This window comes from Hermetia illucens, chromosome 3 (genome assembly GCF_905115235.1).
Source record: "Hermetia illucens chromosome 3, iHerIll2.2.curated.20191125, whole genome shotgun sequence".
Lineage (NCBI taxonomy): Eukaryota > Metazoa > Arthropoda > Insecta > Diptera > Stratiomyidae > Hermetia > Hermetia illucens.
In genome coordinates, this window is record NC_051851.1 from 159,947,439 (window position 1) to 159,968,668 (window position 21,230).

General features: G+C 44.1%; 1 protein-coding gene across 2 annotated transcripts in view; it reads left to right on the top strand.

Annotated features, from left to right (window-relative positions):
• The window catches only part of LOC119652300 (thrombospondin type-1 domain-containing protein 4), a 160,704-nt gene that overhangs the window by 109,113 nt on the left and 30,361 nt on the right, over positions 1 to 21,230 (top strand). The window lies entirely within an intron of this gene.

Below are 21,230 nucleotides of genomic sequence, written 5' to 3' on the forward strand. Positions count from 1 at the left end.
ACAGCAACGGAATAGGTAAGCAAGTTCGAGATAGTTTTTTTCTTCACTGGAGGGTAGCGCCACTCCTTTTCTTCTACTGCTCTTTAAATGAACCTCTGAATTCAGGCTGCTGTTTTCAGAGTACCAATCAGTCATAATTTGGACCTAAGAAGCCAGAAACGCAGAGTTGAGTGTACCGACGTTTAATTTTATTGATTCATAAGAAGTCTAATGGCAGTGAATTGTCACTGTTCATTATTTTGGGATCAAGTTAAGGCCTGAACTAAATTTTGGACGCATCGGGGAAAGGAGCAGTTACGAATTGGGCCAAGGTATTACGAAGAGATCCTATAACGGAATGGGCTTGAAAACACACGATTTAGCTTGACTTCGTCAGAACAGTCTCGCTTGCTGCTTTGGTCATGTTGCTTCGTTTATTGCTATCTTTTTGCTAACTTCTCTTTTAGCAATAATTTCCTCATATGCTGGACACGACTATCATCATCATTATCAACACCGCAAAAATCGGTATCCGGACTAGCCTTGCCCTTATTAAGGCAGACATCCCGGTATTGTGCCAAGGTCCACCAATGCCTCGTCTTCGTTTTCTATCATAGATATTGCCCTTATAAACTTTCCGGGCTGGATCATCCTCATCCATCCATACGGATTAAGTGACCCGCCCACCGCAACCTATTGAGACTGATTTTATCAGCAGACGGTCGTGGTATCGTTCGTCGTTATGTGTGGTACGGAATCGTTCGCCCTAATGTAGGAGGCCAAAAATTCTTCGGAGGATTCTTCTCTCGAACGCGGCCAAGAGTTCGCAATTTTTCTTGCTAAGAACCCAAGTTTCCGAGGAATACATGAGGACTGGCAGTACAGTAAGAGGTTTGACCCTATGGTGAGACGTTTCGAGCGGAACAGTTTTTGTAAGCTGAAATAGGCTCTGTTGGCTGCCAACAACCGTGCGCGGATTTCCTCATCGTAGCTGTTATCGGTTGTGATATCCGACCCTAAATAAGACAAATTATTAACGGTCTCGAAGTTGTATTCTCCTATCTTTATTCTTCCCGTTTGACCAGTGTGGTTTGATGTTGTTGGTTGGTTGGTTTTTGCTGCTGACGTTGCCATCATATATTTTGTCTTGCCTTCATTGATGTGCAGCCCAAGATCTCGCGCCGCCTGCTCGATCTGGATGAAAGCAGTTTGTAAATATCGGGTCGTTCTTCCCATGATGTCGATATCGTCAGCATAGGCCAGTAGTTAAGTGGACTTAAAGAGGATCGTACCCCTTGCATTTATCTCAGCATCATGGATCACTTTCTCGAGGGCCAGGTTAAAGAGGACGCATGATAAGGCATCTTCTTGTCGTAGACCGTTGTTGATGTCGAGTGGTCTTGAGAGTGATACTGCTGCTTTTATCTGGCCTTGCACATTGGTTAGGGTCAGCCTAGTAAATCTTATCAAATACGTCGGAAAACCGAATTTTCTCATAGCCGTGTACATTTTTACTCTGCCTATGCTATCCTTAGGCCTTAAAGTCGTTGAAAAGAATGGATGTCCATATTTCAACAGATTTTCCATCGCTTGCCGCAGAGAGAAAATCGGATCTGTTGTTGATTTGTCTGGAGTGGAGCCTCTTTGGTATGGGTCAATTATGTATCCGGCCTAGCAAGAAAGCGGAGAATATCTTATAGATGGGACTCAGCAACGTGATACCTCTATAATTGCTGCTGTGATATCCCCCTTTTTATATATGAGACATCAGTTGGTAAAACTTGCGCGCCTGGTGCGGTTGTTCCCTGTAATTTTTGAGTTTACAGATGTGTTGGTTCTCCCAAGCTTCCTTTTTGTCGTCTGTGAAGTCGCTCTCCTGCTTGCGGGAATTCGTGATAGGCCTTCGCGCGTGCCCGCGTCCTTTTCAATTTGCAATGCAACATTACTCGGTATGCGGCATTCTTCCGTTCCGTTGCTAGCTTACATTCATCGTCGAAGCAACCATCCGGACTGTTTATGCGGCTGGGGCCAAGTTTGTTTGTGGCCGTATTTATGATAACGTTCTTCAGGTGATTGTGAAGATCATTTGTTGATGCTTCATCTCCAGGACCTCTGTTGACTGCGGTTATTGCGGCATCCATTTCCCTCTTATAGGTGTCGCGGAGGGTTGTGTTGTGGATGGCTTCAGTGTTAACTCTCACCTGATTGTCAGAGGGGATTCTGGGTGGTGTTGTTATTCGAACTCGGAGCACCATGCCGACGAAATAGTGATCTAAGTCGATAGTGGCCCTCCTATATGTTCTGACATTCATCAACGCCGAGAGGTAACGTGGTTCGATTAACACGTGGTCAATTTTGTTGAAAGTAGTCCCATCTGCAGAGGCCCACGTATGTTTGTGGACCGCTTTCCGCACAAACCAGGTACTGCCAACAACCATTTCGTGTGACACTGCTAATTGAATAATCCGCAGTCCGTTATCATTTATATTTCGATGTAAGGTATGAGAGCCAACGTATCGCCTGAATACGGGCTCCGTCCCTATTCGGCTGTTAAAATCCCCAAGTATGATTTTGATATCATATCTGGGACAGGCTTCGAGGGTTCGTTTTACTGCCTCGTAGAAGGTATTCTTCCTCTGCAGTCTCCTCTGTACGGGTGTGAACGTTAATGAGGCTTATATTTCTAAATTTGCCTCGCGAACGCAGAGTGCATAGCCGTTCGTTTAGATTTTCAAAACCGATAACAGCAGGTTTCATTTTTTGGCTTACTAAGAACCCTACTCCGAGCACATGGTTTACTGGATGGCCACTATAATATATGGTGTAGCGACTCTTCTCCAGGAAACCGGTCCCTGTCCAACGCACTTCCTGTGACGCTGTTACATCAGCCCTATATTGGAACAGGGTATCGGCTAGCTACTCATCAGCTTTATCTCTGTACAGGGAGTGCATGTTCCATGAGAAAATGCGCAAATCGTTATTCCGTTGTCGTTGCCGAGTTCGTCGTTGTATAATCCGTCCAGTCCGAGGCTCCTGTTGTGGCTTCCTAATTTCGGTTTTCCGTCTAGGGGTTGTCAGCCATACCCAACCCCCAACCTGGAGGACCAGTTGGTACAACTTGTCCCGTTTTTAGGTGTGGGAGACTTGCCTTCATCCTTCTCCGTCTGCAGCTTTTCGTTAAGAAAGACCTCCTAGCGGTCACCACGTGGCGGTGGAGATAGGGTTTGGTAGTAGAGCTGTTGATGTTGGTTCAACATTCGTTTCCCAGGTTTTATGCTTCATCGTGGGTACCAATCCACGTTTCGCCTTGGGACCTATACTACCCTTTGACCACACTCAAGGCGAGGGTAGAGGCATGGGGGTGGACAGCTGATCAACAGTCGGTGGAATTTCAAAGTTTCATTGTTTTTTGCCGGAGCCATATAGAGTGGAGTTAGACAAAAATTAGTGGTCTTCCCAATTTCAGCTTTGGGGATTAAGGAAGGTAAGTTTGCTTTTCCAAAATTCGTAATTAACGAACGGTAAAACGGTTGTCAAAGAGGAGCTTGCTTTGCTGCCGCTAATGTGAATCTCCTCAGTAGTGATTTTGTGCTGAAGTTTCAGTTTCGAGTTGCGGGAGACCTTCCCCATTAAGTGTGCGACTTCCATAGAAGGTTGCATTTGTGGCCTCTAAGAACTTCTGGTCTGAGTGTGTGCTAGACATCTTCTTTTCCGCGTATGCGTCGCTAGGAGGACCTCTGGAAAAAAAATAGGAAAAGAAAAACTAGAAGACTTTCGGTATATTTTTTTGTGCATTAAATTTAGTAGTATTTCCGTATACATACTATATTTTTTTTTCCTTTTTGAGTCAAGCAATTTCTGTATTAAAGAGAAATTAACAAAACAGCAACAGATGCACGCCACGCCGAGTTCTGAGTGTAATCAATGTGTAAGTCAATTTGAGCTAATTTTTTTTTTTGATTTGAGGACCTCTTCCATCTTTCTCGTCCTCCTTGGTCTCCGCAAAACCTTACAAGGGACATCCTTTAAATTATGGCCTGAAGATGCCAAGGGTGGAAGGGAACCTCAGGAGCCGCTCCTCAATAACTATCAGAGGGAGAATAAACAATGATCGGGACTGTGACCCGTCGTAGATCTTCCCTCTCGATCGTGGCACTCAGGCGCGGAGACTTAACGCTCCATGCGCGCTGTTGAGCCGTTTTGTTTTTTGTTCCAGGTTTAACTTGCGTTCTGGTTTTTTTCGTTAGGCCGTCGCGAATTCCTTTGTTTGTTGTATATTTTTAAATCCGGTGCGGACCCGCGCATCGGTATAGAAACGTTAATTTTGTACCAATGACACGTGAGGGATCAAAGCGCTCAAAGAATCCCCCTTGCATTCCCGAGCGTTCAGTCTTTTCGGGCGGACCTTCACGGTCAATTTCACCAATTTTTTTTAGGTTTCTGGTATAGTTCTTTCCTCTAGGTCGGCTTCGGCCACTTAGGATGATAGTTTCATCATCTTATTTCCCCTAGGTTCATTACAGGCCTTTAGTGAAATATGGAAATCCACCAGGCAAATTCGAATTTCACTCAATAAAGTGTAATAAAAGCACTCCAGATTAACCAGTAATTGCATACTCCTAGGCACGATATATAACACTCACCGATCATGAACTAGATCGTGCACTAATTTACTAAAGACTCAAACCTTCACTCAACATTGAAATAATCAAGATCACATCTCACTTAAAAATTATTTCCGGCCAATTTCCTCTCCATAATAATATGGCCCTGGAGCATGCATGTACCAATTTCCGATCATTATAACTATCATGACAGGGATCGGTATCTTAAAAACAGGATCATTACGGGTTCGATCATTGAGCCACGAGTTTCCGATTAGCGCCGAAATATTCGTGACAATCAATCAGAAGATTGGTCCATCTGCGGATGCTGATTCATGGACGTGTGTAAGCAGAAAAGTACTGCATGCGAATATGTGCAATTTATTAATTATGAATCATGTTCATGCATCTTTGACACGATCATCAATATATTGACGATTGATGCAAGGAATGCAGTGCAAAGTACGCACGTGAATTTGGAGCATACAAGGGACGAATGATGTCAGGTCGAGGACTACATTCAAATCCAATTACATCTGAGATCATAACTCGATGATTAAACGAAATAAGTGGAAGATTATGGGGTTCTTTGCAGTAGGATCAAGATGTACACTTATGTACTTAAGTCCACACACGATTTTCGATAACAACTGATTTATAGCGCTAAAGTACTTAGGAAATTGGAAGATTGTCTTGAATCTCATTCAATTGCAACAATTTTAACAAAAGAGATGTCAACAAAATTTTATCTTGACAAACTTTAAGAATATACGTGGTATACGAGGTGAAACCACTTCATCTTCCTTTCATATTTCAAAAGATTCAAATACGAAAAAAAGCCGATAAACACAGAGCAACCAGGAAGTCCAGCAAACTAATTTGCAAATTATCTTAATATGATACGTTTCCATGCAACAGAGCCGGGTCCTCAACAAATACATAATTGTTGAAGATCCCAGCCCACATACTTGTGTCAATCAAACCAGATAGCAGTATCTAGATAGGCAAAAACACCTAAGATACTGTGCAACATGTTGTTCTGAATTGAAATCTAGAATCTGGTCGGGTGGTGTGTTGCTTACAATTAGGTATAGATAAGTTAATTGGATAAACGTAGCATGCACCCAGATACAAACTGGATGATATGCATTCACTCGTATGCACAGCACAGATACGTTTACGGATACATTGTAGAGGGGAAATGCTCTATGCACTCTGCGTATTATGAAAGTGAAGTTCTTGGAGATGCTTTGTGGAGATATTCAGAGGAAGTTCAAATGCTGGATGATGTTGCCTTCAGTGTGGATAACGTAAAAGTGCAATTAATTAATTAGATAGCAGTTTACATAGGAGTATGTTCTCTGACACTATGACTATTGGATGTATGGTAATGCCGGTGGCATTTCTTGTTGAGAGTTTCACGATGATGTTTTGATATGATTGCATAGACAGGTTGTAGGCAGCGATGAAACCAACACTTTTTATTTACTCATTATAACTAACATTGCGACTATAACTATCTTAGCGGCTACCTCAACAGTTATACTTAATTTAAACTGACACACCAACTTCATCCCAATCACGTTACGGACTCAACTACGAACTCTTCAGGCGTAACTAAGAGGCCGAATTGAACGTGGATGGCGGCCTTTACAAGATATTTTGGAGGAAAAATTAGGCTAAATTCCACTCGACGTTTTCATAAAATTTTGGATGGGAACAGGAGTAGGATTAGGGACAGGGCGTAGGATAAAATATAGGCAGGAGATGCCTTCAGCCTCGGCGGGGAGACCAACTTGGACTCGCCCCGAACATCGAGCTTGAATCGGTGCTCGCCTCGATCAAGTACTCTAAAGGGGGCCTCGTATAGCGATTACTGTGGCCTCCGTGGCGCGTTCACCTTCATAGGGACCTTCTCACACGTCTCGAGATCCCTAGGGTATTGACCTTCGATGTCGCGTGTCGTAACGGTGAAGTCGGCTGTATTTTCGAGAACGCGTCCCAGAGCAGACACATCACTCCCGACTCGTTTAACCTTGCTCTGATTGCCAGTGCAGGGTCCACGGGGAGGCGTAAATTCTCCCCACAAACCATCTCCGCTGGGCTGGCCGTGAACTCCTCTCGCTAGGCTATACTTAGACCGAGGAGGACGAAAGGCAAGGGCCGCAGCCACGCCGGATCGTCGCGAACCATTAGAGCGGCCTTCAGCGTCCGGTGCTGACGTTCCAGCATACCATTGGACTGCGGATGATATTCAGTAGTCCAATGCCATTTGAAGCCAAGTGGTTTTCCTAACTCCACGAAAAGAGTAGGTTTGAATTGCATTCCCTGGTCCGTGATAACGGCTGGAACACCAAAGCCCGGAATCCACTCTCGGCGGAGAGCCTCGGCATATGATTGCGCCGAAATGTCAGACAGAGGTATTGCTTCAGGCCACCGCGTAAACTTGTCGATGCTTGTGAGGCAATACTTTAATCCGTGCGAGTTTCGTAAAGGGCCGATGATATCGAGATGAATGGTGTGAAAGCCCTTGGTTGACCGAGGGAAAACATCTACTTCTTTTCACCCGATGCACTGTCTGCCCTAACAGTTTACGTGATGTTCATGGACGGCCAGAAATATTTATCAGTGACTAATCGGTTCATCGTCCTAATGCCTGGATGCGAAAGATTGTGAATCACGTTGAATAATTCCCTACGAAAATCGTCCGGAATGAATAGCCTGGGTCCCTTATCTGATGTCTCTCAGAGTAAATAGGAGTTTGAGTCGAAAATAGGAAACTCCTTGAACTTACATTTGCAGTTTGCCTTCAGGCTCTGAAGTTCTCCGTCGTCTTTTTGTGCATCGGCGATTGCCGTATAATCGACTGCGGCGGGGACTGTGGCCTCTGAGATTTGAGACAAAGCGTCCGCAACAACATTGTCTTTTCCAAAACGTGTTGTATATCAGAAGTGAACGGGTTGATATTACTCAAGTGCCTAACTTGGTGAAAGGACGCTTTGTTGGGCTTCTGTTTAAGTTAGGGGCTGGGGTCCGTGAACACATTGAACGGCCTGCCCCAAGGGAGAAACGGAAGTATTTTATAGCGAGGTACGCGGCGAGTGTGAATGATCGTAGGCGCTATAGTTGTGTTGAGTTGGATTGAGTTGTTTTGAAAAGAAGCTCAACGGCTGCCACACTGCATTCACCCTTTGACGAAGAGCGGCGCCTACCGCTGTATCTGAGGCATTGACGGCTGAGGAAATGCTAGCAGTGTTGCATCCACAAGCTATTGCTTGACTGTCTTAAACGCAAGGACGGCCTCTGCAGGCCACGAAACCTCGCGGAAGTCTTTAATTTTGGACGAAGACAAGTAGGCGTTCAGGATCGCTTGGTGATGAGCGGCCTTGAGCAAGAAACGACGATAGAAGTTTAACATGCCCAAGGACCTTCGCAGATTCTTCACGGTAGTAGGTAGTGGAAAGCTCTTAGTCGCCTCAACCTTGTCTGGGTCAGGTTGCATACCGTTGAATTGGTCAAAACATCATCCATGTAGACGAAACAAAAGCTCAAGTTTCGTAAAGCAGAGTGGATGAACCTTTGGAAGATCTGCGTAGGGTTGCACAAGCCGTAAGTCGCCCTAGTAAACTCGAAAGGTGTGCAGATAGCCGTCTTCGGAATGTCTTCGGGAGCTACAGGGATTTGGTGGTACGCCTTTGCTAAATCTAAGGTCGTTAGTGAGTGCATGAAATCATGGATGAGTGGAATGAGATATCGGTCTGGAACTGTCTGAGCATTGAGACGCCCATAATCTCCGCATGGCCGCCATTTGCCGTTTGGCTTAGGTACTAAATGCAGCGGAGAGGACCAACAATGGTTTGATTGTCTGCAGATACTCTGTTTCATCAATCTTCACTGGATTGGAGAAACTAGTTTCTGTAGTGATTTTGCGAAACTTCCGGAGGAGTGTGCGAATGCGATGGTCGACAACGTCCTCGAAAATCGTTGAGTGAGTATCATCTCGGTCGGTAGAAATTTTTCCTGACGTTTGTAACGAGGTTGGAGGATATGTTAAGGTCTTGTTCTATAAGTCAACCAGCAGCCCATAATGACACAGGAAGTCTGCGCCTAATATGGGAACGCTGATGTCCGCCAAAATGAAACGAAACGAAAACGTTCGGCGGAGTCTGGGACTCACAATCACCTGCCAATAGCTACAGGTGCTGATGGGAGATGAGTTCGCGGCCGCCAAATGCAAGTTTTGCGGAATAAGGGTGTTCGCACGAGGTACAGGGACAACTGACACTTTAGCGCCCGTATCGACCAGGAAGCAACGTCTGCTTAGGGGGTCGGAGATTGTAGGGCAACGTGGTACTGCGCTTCGGGTACCCGTGGCCGAGGCACCTAGCGGGTTTAGTTTTTTGTTGAACCAAGCGTACATCTTGTGGTACATTTAGAAGCATTAGTTTTGCATATCCGATGATACCAACAAACTGTCGAGGTCGATGAGGCTCTCAGCGTGTGACTTCCCGAACGCTCTTTTCGGGAACTAGACCTCGACCGCTATTGCGATCGAGATCTACCTCCCGAACGCAATGTACCATGCAGCGAGCTTGGTGACCGCGTCAGTCAATGTCGTCACTATCGACTTTAAATCTTCCATTTCCCGAGTCGTGTCCTGGGGAGCTTCCGCGACCACGGGGCGCGCGTACAACTCGTGTACTTTGTCCGCTGTGGCGGCCAACAGCTCTAGCGATCCCGAGTCTGGGCGCCAGCGGTGGTATCACGCCTTTCGCGGATTTCTTCCGGCGCGACAAAGCCCTGAAGATTCAGGGGAGCGGAAAAAGAGAAGGGACGGAACACCGGAGCAGAAAACGGCTGCGGCCCAAGAATTTGCATCCGTCGACGCCACGCGGAAAGTGGCCTGGCAGAGACAGGGGGAGCAAACTTCCAATTACTTATTGCCCTTAGGAGAAGCAAGCAATCAAGAACCTTACTTAAAACTGCTAACAAAAGAGAAGTTTAAGAGACCAAGCTGTTGTGCGTTATAACTTCGACAAAGTCTAGGAATCGGAAAATAAAAATAGAGGTTGAGCTCCGCGGAGAGCACGTTAAAAGACGGTGAAAGACGCAGGATGGCAGATAATGTCGATAGAGCCGGAGCAGTTCATCATACCGGAGGAAATTTTGACAAATGTACATAAATCCACCTAGCTTCTACGCTCTTGTAGGAAGAGGAAGTTCAGAAAGTGAAGGCGGAGGGAGTAGCCTATATGAAGAAAGTTTTTCTTTAAGAAGAGGGAATGAGTGAATTTTCGTAGCGCCTTTCCAATTGTAAGACAATCACAGTTAGGAGAGGGTGACCAGATCATGAAGCAGTACTCGAGAAACTTCTCACGAAGCATTTGAAGAGAAATAGAGAGGGTAATCAAATCACAGGATGAGCGAAGTATAAAGCCCGACAATTTCGCTGCTCGATTGGTGAGTTCGAGGCAGTGGGTGTTGAAGCGGAGTTTATCATCGGAAGCGGCTCTGAGGCCTTGGGTGGGAGTAGAAAAAGGAAACGGGGGAGGATTTAAGCCGGCAACACTTTGAATGACACTTTCTGATGTTAAACCATCAGCAGCAGCGAACCAGGGTATTTAGGTTTCATTGAATGGGGACACAGTCTATAGGGAATGGAAAAGCGGACAACAGCTTAAGGTCGTCGACAAAGAGTAACCAGGGACAAGTAATGTGGAGAGAGAAGATCGTTGATACAAAATAAAAATAGTAGGGGCCCAGAATAGCTCCCTGTCGGGCGCTAGAGGAGTAGGAGAAAGAACGAGATATAAAGCCATCAAAAGAGACGCGGCATTATCGGTTGGAAACGTAGGAGACAGGCCATGAAACAAGTAGTATGGGATCACTTAGAGGCGACAGAAGTATCTTGTGATTCACATTATGAAAGGGTTTCGTAAAGTCAGTGGACCTACGCTTAATAATGCCGCGTTGCTCCTTGACTATGAAATGGCCAAACTGGGAGGATAACCAGTGGGTGATGTACCTTTGCAAGAGTTTGGAATAAGAGGAGAAGGACGAGATAGACCGGTAAGTCTCGGCAAGAGTGGGATCGTGACTTTTGTGAATGGGAATGAGGAGAGCCTCTTTCCACAGGCCAGGAAAATGGTCCTCCTGTAGGCTTTTATTGAAAACAATGACGAGGGGAAGGGAGATGAATTAACCAAACCGAGGTTCAAAAGATCGTCGTAGCCAGGGCCGACATTGGGGTCAAGCTTGCCAATGAGGTACTCGACAAGGAGAGGAGTAAGGAGAGGAATAGCTGGAAATGCGGGGAAAGCAAGATCCACTAGCGGGAGGAAAGAGAAGGAAGGGGAGGGAATATAAACCCAGGGGAAGTAGCGGCAGAGTAAATCACAAGATATTTGAGGGGAGTTAGCAGAGAAGCCACGGAATTTAATGGAAGGAGGTTAAAGATGAGCGGGGCTGCGGGAATCAGGATGGAAAACGGCAGTTACGAAGGGCCAGGCCGGTTGGGTTTCAAAGGAGATGGGGGTAACTTCCAGTAAGTTGGGGCTGTTAGCATGGCTATAGTACCTCCACTGAAGCAAATCAGTATGGCAAAGTTTGAAGATGGAGAACTGACTTGTACTTATAGTGCAACCTGGTTTAATACAAGAGCACTATGTAAAGCTTGTATTCGTCAAGGAATAGCTCGAACTCGTTTCTGCGAGCTCTGCTGACGATGGAGTTCATGCTCAACTCAATGATCGCAATATCTATTGATGAAAGTTAGGGTCAAACATCTGCGGGAATTCGTACGATTTCCTGGCAAATTTGAGGAAATCGGAACTGGAAAACTTAATGGGGCTTGTTGGGTGGTACCGGGTAGATGGTGTTTTAGCATGATGTCTGCAAAAGACACCTAAGACACCGAGGTGTTAAATAAGATAGCTCTTCGCTCGGTTATTTTGAATAGTTTGAAAGGTAGTGCACGCTTTTGGCATTTTTCTCGCTACGACTTCGGTTTTGGTAGTTTGCTCCTTTTTGCGCCTGTTCCAGTGTTTCGGATCATTCGTCCGGACTATGAACCTGGCTACACTTGACGCAGCGGTGGGTTAAGTGTCAGTTGGTTACCTCATAAGTCATGTATTGTATTGCAATATCTACTTGTTTTTAATTTGTTCGAAGCGAACAGTGGTATGTTCAACGACTTTAATATTTTCGATATGTTCGTCGGAGAACGTCGAATCAATTGTGATCAGTTAGAGGTCCAATTGCATATTCATTGCTTTTATCCAGATTGAGATGAAGGGATTAACACTGATGAAGCTTGATGCTGGCTACGTCTTCAGTCCTTTAGTGATATTCTCAGCTAAGAAAGGGAAAAGAAGACCTCGGAGGGCAGTCTTACCCTGTCTTTTCGGAGGAGGAGCTTATTACTGTTGTCCGTCAGGATTTTCTTGCCCGCAGAGTAGCCTTCGGGGGCTTCGATAAAGACTTGGTGGGAATCAGCTAATTTGTTTAAAATAATGCAGAAGTTCTATTACAGTGAGTAGTGGAATTCTTCGGCTTATCTTCTTGATTTTAGTTTTTGGCGGTTTTCTTGCTGGCGATTGCCTCGTTGCTTCCTTGGTACTTTAGCTTAGCTTATGGTTGTTTTAACACGAGCTAGTGCTGGTGCAGCTGCTTTTGCAGTACAGAGTGCTTGCACCATGATTTCTAGTATTTCCTGTTCACTCCTTTGCGGAATGTAGGACATTCACGCAGTCAGATTGTGCTTCAGTTTTACTATCATCACTTAACGCTATGCAAATGATGAGCTGACAGCAGCTAAACAAAGACAAGACGAACACAGTCACCCACGATGACTGGGATTCGAACTGTGAGCAGCGTGATCGGAGTACTCCGCTCCGCTGAATGTGTGACATACTAATCATCATTTGCTGGTCGCTTACTTTGGTATGCATATTTCGCTTGATGATTTTGATATCATACTTGGGACAGACTTCGAGGGTTCGTTCTACTGCCTCGTAGAAGGTACCCTTCTCCGACTCTGCAGTCTCTTCTGTGAGGACGTGAACGTTCATGAGGCCTATATTTCTAAATTTACCCTGCAAGCGCAGAGTGCATACCCGATCACTTATGTTTTCAGAGCTGATAACAGCAGGTGTCATTTTTTGGCTGACTAAGAAACCTAGTCCGAGCAAAAGGTTTACAGCAGGCGTTTTGCAGGTTTTATGCTCCATCGTGGGTACCAATGTATGTTTTGCCCTGGGACCTATCCTATTATACCATTCGTGTTCTCCTAAGGAAACGAACCTTGAACAATGTTCAGTATGTGATCGGGACATGTAATTTGCGGAGCTGTCTGACAAACCAGTAGGCGGTTCCCCATGAGACTATATCCGCCTCTCTGCAAAGTTATTCGAGGCCGTCCCTCTTGCTTAGCTGCATAGCTAGCTTCAGATTTCGTCGAGCTTCCTCCTAAACACGCTGCTTCTCCTCCTGGTCAACCCTGCCCATTGCTCTCTGGGTCACTCGTCTGGCCGTGTCAGTCTGCCTGTCACATGCACTTTTCTCAGAAACGACTGCACCTATTCACATGCAATTTGGTGGACAGGAGGAACTGTGAACCCCCACATATGTGGTGGTGGTCAATGATTTTAAGGATCCATTCTCAGAATTCAGATATCTTTGGTCATTCCCGATCACCTAATCATGAGAGGTGTTCATATATACAGTAAAGAATTTAGATATTCTCACATAAAGTTTTAAGGTGCTTTCAAACATAAATACTGAAATTACTTGAGCAAAATAACCAAAGATAATTCAAGGTTTTTCCATAATTCAATGCTACTTAAGCTGGGTGCTAACTTCTCTGGATTGCAATGCTCCTAGCTCCAGTCTCAATGCTCATTCTATATTGATGGTGGTAATTCCACTGAAGATTCGCATCCTTCACGCCTTATTTGTGCCACCTAATCGAACATAATTGAAAGCACCTATAATTCATCACGACCATCGTCACATATCATAATATGCGCCATAACTGCCAACCAGAAACAGCATTCGAATTACGAATCATAAAAAGCGTCGGCCATAAATTAGAACTTTTCAAAAATTTAGTCATAAATTTCGTGAGATTTCAACATCCCACGAAACTAATGCACTTTATTTGTAGACGCTTGTTTATGGGATATTTTAACCAGATGCATGAGTACGCAGATATGTTGGGCCTGCATTGGAATTATGCACATATGAGTGATGCACATCTCTGATAAGTGCCTGTTGCGATTGACTAACGAAAACGGATGTTTTGGTGATGCATGAGAAAATTGCATGTTGCCTGGCAGTCCGAATAGATTCACTTTACTACGGAATATTTGAAGCTAAAGTGCCTTCAATTGCTCAGATATGAATTTCTGGTAATCCATTTATGGAACTAGTGCTTTTTTCCAATAAGTGTGGAACCTTGCATTTTTCAGCCCGCAGTTCTCCAAGCAGCGAAAATAGAGCCACTTCCATGGGTTCCTCAATCGTAGCGCCACGATCTACTTATAGCCCATGATAAAGACAATCCGATCTGAGTACATATTTAGTTTCATGGCAAATAAAAGTATGGCTATTTTTGGAGAAACAATAAAGTAGTGAAAAGATTGCTATCATCCACTTAACGCCTCTCCAGTTCGACCACCCTCACTCCACCGTATGCTTCGCTGGTCCATTAAGAGCTAAACTGACAATAACAAATTCATTTTGTGGTAACATGATCATTAAAATCCAATAAAAGTTCTTGTCTTTAGCGAAACCACCGTGGTGAAAGCGTTAACAGATTGAGATAAAACGTTAAAGATACATTAAAACCACACAAAAGTCAAGTGGTGTTGATATCTTGTCGGTCTAATAGATTAGGTTCTTGTAAGGCGAGAATGGCAAATGGTCTCTGTTGTTTGGTGTTTGATGCACTCCTGGAGATAGCGGCAAAAAGAAGATGTTTTGATCAGGAAAGAGTTAATGTAGTGTTTTGAGCGTGTTTTACTATAATAGTGCAAAGATATGTTTTGCAGAAAAATGGACATATTCAGCCTGAGTAGCGGATCACTTGCAAGAACATAGTAAAATCTGTTTAACATTTATTCCTTTTTTAGCTGACCATTAGCTGTCATTTAAGGGGGTCATCCTGTGTGAAGGCCGTTTGTTGGCTTATTCAAATCGGTTCAATGTATGTCTGTTCGTCTGTCTGTCACAGGCACTTTTCTCAGAAAAGGCTATACCGATTGACACGAAATTTGGTGAGAAGGTGGGACCTGTGGACCCCCAGACATGCAGTGAGTGATATCCTCCTACGTTGAGATTTAGGGGGGGGGGCGTCCCCATACATGTAAAGGGGGGGGGTGTAAATTTTTTTTTCACCAAATATAATCATGTGGGTATCAAATAAAAAGTCTCGATCAGTACTTTTCGAAGCCGGATTTAGTTTTGATATGTGTTAAAAAGGCGGGGATTGGGAGGGGTGCAAAGTGATGATTTCTTTAACGGATCCATTCTCTCTCTTACAGAAGAAGCAAACAAAACCTTTCATACCTGAAGCGCCCAGCTTCCGGTTTCCCAACTTGTATTAGAATTTTTTTCCGAAGAACTGGATAAAGATAGAAATATGAATTTTTCACCATAGATTTATTAATATCTTGAGCATAGAAATATTGTCATTAGTAGGTCTGGTACAGTTTTTTACATCGAGAAGTTGCCAAACGGCATATTACTAGGCATCATATTGACCTGCCTGTTGTGGATATCTGGTGAAGAAGTGAATAATGCGTTCAGCTGATATAATGGTGAGCTTCATCGGCCTGTCATCAAATCGTTCACATTCTTTAATGGCATTACAGAAACCCTTTCAGATGGCAATGCACAGACACGTTTTAGCTTTGCTCGGACCAATTTACTTGCGTACTGACGCCGTCTATGCCTTAATACCATTTCAAAAATAGTTAGAATGCATTACTTTCAAAAGTAGCAATTTTTTCTCCTTAAGGGGGTCATCCCGTGTGAAGGCCGTTTTTTTCTGGCTTTTTTTAGAAATTGTTTGTGAAGAACTGGATAAAGATACAAATACGAATTTTTCACCATAGATTTATTAATATCTTGAATGTGCATAGTAATTTTTCCAGCCCGATCGCATAGTTCGTTATTGAAATACAAAGCAATTTACACATCCATCTCAAGTAAAATTTTTGGTACCGTGAATTTTTGTGAATTTTGGTGTTTTTTCACGGCTTCTTCAATGAATAAAAAAAAAACTACTGAATGAATCGCATTTATCCTAGTTTGCGGACCGTAGAAATATGTTCTGAATAAGTCCTGAAAATTTCAAAGAATTCCGTTTGATCGATTTTGGCCTATGATGGCAGCCGATTTTCAACATGCGGTTTCGAAAAAAATGCATTTAAAAAGTAGAATGCGATTTTTAGACATAAAAACTGACTATTAATCTGCTATAAATAATCCATAAACGTTAGGTTTTTTTTAAAGAACACATATATAGCCTTGGCTTCAATTCTTGTCCTTTTAGCGAAGTCATTCGAACGTCATTCGGACCGATAGATACGTGCTTTATTACGGCGATCGACATAAATCTGGCATGTGACTTATCACGTTTTCAACACTGTAATTTCCAAATGACTCCGAATATCAAAAAATCACTTTACCCATATTTTCTACACTATATCTAGATACAATTGATGTAAAAAAAAATTCGATTTCGCGGATCTGACACACGGGATGACCCCCTTAAAGTGTATATTCGAGAATATTCTAAACATAAGCCCTATCTATCTAGAGCAAGGTTGCACAAATTGAAAAGAACTTCCTTTTAAATATATGATAGTTCGCAGACGGGTTCAGTAATATAAGTGACTCCCACGATGCCGCCATTATATCGGTGTTTCTTGGACAGGAATGATCACCATGGTCAGTCACTGATGCTGTTGTCAGCTCGCAGGATTTCGCTACTAATGTTTCTGTGAGCAGGAATGATGGCAAACGGGCAAACACCTAATGGTTTAGGTACCCGTTTCCTTGATACTAGAAGCTTTGCCAGATGTAGATTTTTCTCTAAAATTATTGTGTCAGTGTAATCTTGTCTAAAATAGTAGAAATTCTGGAAGTGTATTTTCAACTTAGCTAAAAGTGGTTTGCCTATAATTTAGATAATATATATAGTTTCGGGGGTAACAACTGTTGACAGATAATTAATTTTTCAGCCCTTCCACTCTCTTGGCTAAGGGAACCTTCAAAATAGAGAATTCCTTGAGCCTCCATAAAGTTGCTGATGAAACCCATCCCACCTTTCATAAGAGAAAAATATGTAATGGGTGTCGTCCATCACTCCACTGCAGAAAACACAGTCAGGAGATTGTTGCACCCACAAAGAAACGTTCGCTACTAGCCGACTGATGGTTGAGACTCCTGCCTGCAAATTTTGGACCTATATTGAGGATATTAATATTGGAGACCCCGTTTCGCTGAAAAGGCTTATAAACCAAGCAGGTCAGAGTAATGCGGCAAGGTGAGGAAGGCGGGGCGGTTTACGGATGTACTTTTATGGTGCAATGTTCGAAATGGTGATGGACCACATTTGGCTCAAATGATTAATGAATTACTCCTGGGATTTTAGTTCACCGCGTAGAGAACTCAAAACCGCTGGCCCGTCATTATATTTCTGTACATATTCCCTAGTTCAAGTGAATAATTTGGAGAGAACTAAGAACACCGATCCACCAATTGAGGACAACCTTCCTGGATTGTTTGTAAGTCCTTTACAACTTTCTAAGAGTTGAATCCGATGAAAGGACCTAATGAAGAAGTGATCGAGTTACAGTATGGGCTACGATGGCCTGTAACTTCAGACCAGGTAGAAGCAATACCGGCTTGAAATCTCTTCAAGTTTTCGTCAGAATTCTAAAAGCTTGAACCACTAGAACTACCTAAAAGCTAGCACCTTGTTCCACAAAAGAAGCTTGACAGAAGCTGACTAAAAAATCAAATTGTATCAGACATTCAAGCAGTCAACCTTAAAAATCAAAGCCAAATAAATCCCTTTCTATTCAAAGCGGTTATTTTTTTGATAACGAAACAACCCCGCGAGACTATCAGAGGAAACAGAAGCTAAAGATCAAGAAGAAAGGAATTGCAGAAAAAAACGAAAATGTTTAAGTGGAAATCTTTTTCTTGTGCCTTTTTAACCAATTTGCCCTTCACTTTGGTTCCTATCCTCTTATGGTTCTTTAAACTGCGGGAAATCCTTTTAGATTCTCAGTTGCTTCTTGCACTGTAACACAAAACGTATAACCAAGTGCTGGCATTCGTTGAACTTCCATAAATGGATCCAACCAAACAGTATCCTTGCAGTTTCAAGTTCCAAATATGTTCGGACTTTTAAAGGTGAACAATGTAGAAAAGATACGTAAGGACACTACTCGTTACGAACAATTTCACTCAGTACTTACTCCTAGGAAAGGCGAGTTGATTCCGACTACAACCACTTCAGATATATTTTGATTTCTGGGTTTAATGTAATTCCATATTTGCAGTGGAACAGTCTTGATAGTCGTTGCATCAACCTATCAGAATTCGAATTGAATGATGGGATTATTATTATGCAGATAAGATTGGTCACCTACGTACCTTGTATGTAAAATTTTTCATTTCGTAACGTCCATCATCAGCTGGATATCGGACAACTTTTGATGTTCCGGCGTAAATATCAATAGGTCCGTCAACTGATAGTTTTTCCAAAATTCCATAGAAGGTTTTCCAATTGTCTGACTTACAGCTTCAAAATTGTCTGTGAAAGAGAGGAATTTTCCAGCGTAGGATCAAACTGGTGTCAAGTCGTCGAAGCTACATTGAGCGATTTTCTCGTAGCTTCCTTTTTGACTCCTGCTTTTAAGGCACTGTCCCTGAAAGGGTTTAAAAGGGAATTCAGAGTTAGTTTTAGGTTTTACACTATTAATTTTGAATAAAGCTGTTGAGGCTTACAATGTTTTTAAGTTCTGTTCTGCAAATGTGAAAAGTTGGTCTTTCTGTAGTTGGTACGTGATACTGTTTGGGCTGACTTCAATCTAGAGGAAGGGATATGAAAAGGTCACTTCAAGTTACTTTTTTTGTTGAGGATGCTGGGAGTCCTGAGTCCACAGCCACTTGATGGCGACCGGGACGATATGGGACGAAGGGTCGGTATTCTCTTTCTAGTCAAGATGACTATTTCGATTTTTTAGCGCAAGGTTGAAACCATATGCTTATCCGTCCCATAAATATGATGTCTCCTTTGTACATGTTCACCAGTACTTCCGACAACTAGGAGTAGGATAGGTGAATGCGTTGTTGTTAGTTCAGGGAACTCCTTACCATCCGGTCCCTCTGCCGGTCGAGTTCAATCGATGATGGCGCTTATGATGCTCCTCCTTGTCAAGGGCATCAGCCCATACCTCCGCGCCATATAACAGAATCGACTGCGGCGCTGCCATAAAGAGACGTCTCCTAGCATATATAGGGCCCCAATATTCGCCATTAGTCGACTCAAGGCCGTGACTCCAGCTGAAGCCCTGTCCGCTACCGTTTTGATTTGCTCGAAGAAGCCCATCTTTGAGTGGATCAACAAAGCAAGGTTTTTAACCGTTGGTTTTGACTCTAAAGTTAATCCACCAATCGATATGGGATGCATGGTCGGGGTCCTCTGTCTGGTCAAGATGACTACTTCGGTTTTCCGCTTCATCCGCTTACCCGTCGCACCAATATGCCAAGTCTGCTTTGAGCCTGTTCAACAGTGCGTCTGACAACAAGTGCCGCAACGTCGTCTGCATAACCGACCAGGCGCGATTCTTCGGGCACATCGAAATCTCAGCCGACTATCGTAGGAAGCGCTCTCAAGGTCCGGCCTTAGGATGGATCTCTGTGCTACTCCCGTCGTGATTTCCATCTTCCTCTGGCCCTCTAGCATTTCATAGAGAGGGGAGGAGATAATTTGTCAATATCCGCAAGAGATGGCTTGGTATGCGGAATGAGCTTTCTAATGGGCCTAGCATATCTGTCCAGCTTACGGAATTAAAGGCATTTCTGACATCATGCGTTATGAGGAGTACTATCCGTCGAGATCGGCGTTGTGTGCCTCGACCCCCATAATAGCATCCACTGTGGATCTCCCTATTCTGAACCCGAACTGCCTTGGGGCTAAGTTCTCAGCAGAGCGCATCGCTTCACTTGTTTTCGACCAGGCCCTCTGGCCATCGATTTCCCTTGATATATCGCAACGGATTTTCTGAATCGGGGTCGCCTCGCCTTTCGGACGAGACATCGCCTACAACAATCTGACGATTTCGCATTTTTGCCCATTTTTGCGACGCGGGGGTCGTGGAAATTTTCAATTTCCCTCGTTTTTGACCAGGCCCTCAGGCCGTAAATTTTCTTCGATATTTCGCGTCCCCGGAATCCGACGATTTTGCATTTTTGGCCATTTTCACGACCCGGGGGTTGTGCAAATTTTAAATTTTTCTCGTTTTTGACCAGGCTCTCTAGTCATCGATTTTCCTCGATATCTCGCGTCCCCGGAGTCGTAGAGTGAAAATTCTTGCAGTTTTGGAATCAGGGTCGTCTCCCCTTTCGAACGAGATATCGCCCGCAACAATCTGACAATTTTTCGTGTTTGGCCATGTTTACGGCCCGGGGGTCGTGGAAATTTTCAATTTTCCTTGTTTTCGACCAGGCCCTCTGGTCATCAATTTTGGTCGGTATTTCTTGTCCCCGGAGTCGTAAAGTGAAAATTCTTGGATTTTCTGGATCGGGGTCGCCTCCCCTTTCGAACAAGACATCGCCCACAACAATCCGACGAGTTTGCATTTTTGGCCATTTTTACGACCCGGTGGTCGTGGAAATTTTCAATTTTCCTTGTTTTCAACCAGGCTCTCTGGCCGTGAATTTTCCTCGATATCTCGCGTCCCCGGGATCGTAGAGTGAAAATTCTTGCATTTTTGGAATCATGGTCGCATCCCCGTTCGATCGATCGTCCACAACAATCCGACGATGTTGCATCACAGCAGCCGCTTTGGTGCAGTTGAACTGCAGTAGCGTGAGCGACATGGCGCTCAGTGGCGAGCGTTGACTCTAGCCCCCTCCTACGGCGTAGATCGTTCACAAATGGACCGCAATATATGCCCAGCTGAACGTCCCCGGAACGCACACTTCCTACAGTGCACCTCGTTACTACAAGAGGAGGCCATATGGCCACTCTTCGAGCAACGAGGGGGAGGAGGCTTGTCATGTGACCTAGTTCGGTAGCTAAACTACTTGACATACACTCGCTGAGGGGATGTCAACCTATCAATTGCGGCTGGAGTTTCCTTCAGCACTACATTTCTCACTGCTTCAGGGGTCAACCGGATCGGCCGACTACATCTCTTTGGCAAATCTTTCAGCCAACGTCTCCTCGGCGAGGTGATTTTCTGTATCTGCTGCATCAGCTCATCGGCACTAATGCAGCAGTGTACGTCGTAAATGATGGCTGTAGGCCCCAGCTTTTGAGCCACAGCTACCTCCAGACCATGTTCAAAGAACTTGGGGTTTTCAACCACTTTGCGTCTCTCTTTCTCGGAGGGTACCCTTAGAGCC